Below are 2269 nucleotides of genomic sequence, written 5' to 3' on the forward strand. Positions count from 1 at the left end.
ATCAAACACATCCGAGAAACCAAAAGCCTCCGGATCAACAAAAAAAACAACAAATGGAATTACTACAACTGACTTTACCCCACAAACACAAAATATAAATAAAAATAAATAAATAAATAAAAATCTACGCCCTAACTATTTTATCACAGTTTATATCACAGTTTTTATCACAAATTTAGTTATCTGCGGATGCAAATCTTTCCCCTTCTGGGCCAAGATGCCACCCGCAGGTCACCTCGTCTGTGCTGTGACCAGGAGCCATTGTCTCCATTCGGAGTCAAGCCTCCTGCCTGCTCAAAAAATAAATTCCCCTACCTTTCACTCTGCCTCGCAGACCACCACTCTCGGTGCAGTTGCATACAACCTGCTGTTGCTCTGCAAGTCACCGGAGCGGAGGCTATGCGAGGCAAATCCCTATATGCGAGACGTCGTCGTCTCGACGATTTATTTTTTTACATTGGGCGCCACTATGTTATGGAACTGCATTTGGTCCTGGGACGGCGCCGGCTAGCTCCCGAATCCCCAGGGCGGAGTATCCCCAATGTCCCTACAGATTCCACAACATAAACATCGATGACACGCGTCTCACATCACAAAAAATATCGGTCTTCACTAACAAGCAAAACAAACAAAATGTAAACAATGCAAATAATTGAAGTGACGGGAAATATATGGCGTTTTGGTGGCTATTGGTGACCTAGCCAAGCACGCCCACCCTACCAAGGATGCCCCGGAGGATTCTGCGGAGGCATCACCCATGATCAGCTGGTCCAAGTCACTCCTCGCGACTAGGACAGCTCCATCTCCCCCACAACGACAACTCACTCGTACATTTCAGTCTTCATGTACATTTAATATCCACAGTAAGTACTAAAGTTAACATAACTTGTTCTCCTAGTAATTAATTTATCCTTTCATAGCCTCTACGACCAAACTTGGCCACCGTCTTCAAATTTAACCGGTCAAAGCGGAAGATTACCTTCCTTTGGCAAAGGCTACAGGCGCCGCGGAAATAATGTTCCACCAGTCACTTATTGGTGGAACTCGCATTGAACGAGGCGCACAAAAGCACACACACGGTTAGTGTGTCGGGTCACCTAATCCTGAGGAGCTCCTGGGGAAAAGAAGGGACAGGCCAAACGGTAAGTATTACGCGCTGTAAACAATCCCGCCGAAAACTAATAATCGCGACCCTTTTTTTACAGGCAACAACGAGGACAAGAATTGAGGTTGTCGGGTCTAAGTCCGGATAAATTTACAGGTCAACAGGTAAGTACATAAATTTAGTAATGTGCACAGTTAAATTAATGTTAATAATTTCAGCCACTTCTGGGCTAGGCGCCGGGCTAACTATGCCCCGACTACAGTGTACTCTGCCGGAGACCAGCAGCAGTAAGGGCCTGGAACACCCCGAGGAGCGGTGGCGAAGGCGAGCCTGATGGCGGTGCCTCTCAACGCCGCGCGCTCTGGCAGCCTGACGACCCCAAAGCAGGTGGCGGATCCACGGGGGGAAATTAGGTAAATTTCCCCCCCTTGGAACCGCAGAACCTGAAAATTTCACTTGTTTGCTAGAAAAATATTCTCTGTTCAAATATTCTCATTCAATTTCCCCCCCCAAGAATCGTCTCTGGATCCGCCACTGGTCTTAATAGCCCGGAACGGACTCACCGGTGAATGTCGGATGGCGTTGGCTGCGTGCGAGGAAGGCGAGTAGTGTTTGTCCAGATCTCGTAGCTGGCTAGACCGAAGGTGCGTATTTTCCTGATTTCCCAGATTTAATTTCCTCCAATTTAAAATCACGATTTATTTCCAATTTGATTTTTCAGATTTAATTCCCTCCAATTTTAATCTCCAATTTGAATTTCCAGGTTTAGTTAGTCCAATTTTATATGTCCAATTAAGTCTTCTAATTTGAACTTCCAATTTAAATTCCTCCAATTTAAATATCCCGGGGCCCTTTGTATTGGGACCCCGGTTGCCCTACGAATAATTATTTATAAATAAAATAAACTATTAAACCTAACACAAATTTCTCTAACACTCACTTTTTATTATATTTCGGCACAAACACTATTTTAACATTTTTGTTCTGTCCGCTGGGACAATATGGCTGCGACTATATAAAAATTTGCCTATCATGCCTATATCTCGCCATATTCCCTTCGCCTCTCTCGAAATTGGGTCATTGGACATATCAAGGCCATCCTAGCCATACCCAGAGCGAACCGGGCTAGTTTAAATAGCTAGATAGCCAAGACATCAGCAGAAG

General features: G+C 44.9%; 1 long non-coding RNA gene across 1 annotated transcript; it reads left to right on the forward strand.

The window, feature by feature from the left end:
• Positions 1-274: 274 nt before the first annotated feature.
• Positions 275-2066, forward strand: LOC108053026. Its single transcript, XR_006417548.1, has 5 exons — positions 275-863; positions 921-1142; positions 1206-1269; positions 1324-1749; positions 1827-2066. It is a non-coding gene; the product is annotated as an uncharacterized LOC108053026 (long non-coding RNA).
• The last annotated feature ends 203 nt before the right edge of the window (positions 2067-2269 follow it).

This window comes from Drosophila rhopaloa, unplaced genomic scaffold (genome assembly GCF_018152115.1).
Source record: "Drosophila rhopaloa isolate 14029-0021.01 unplaced genomic scaffold, ASM1815211v1 contig_175, whole genome shotgun sequence".
NCBI classification, from domain to species: Eukaryota; Metazoa; Arthropoda; class Insecta; order Diptera; family Drosophilidae; genus Drosophila; species Drosophila rhopaloa.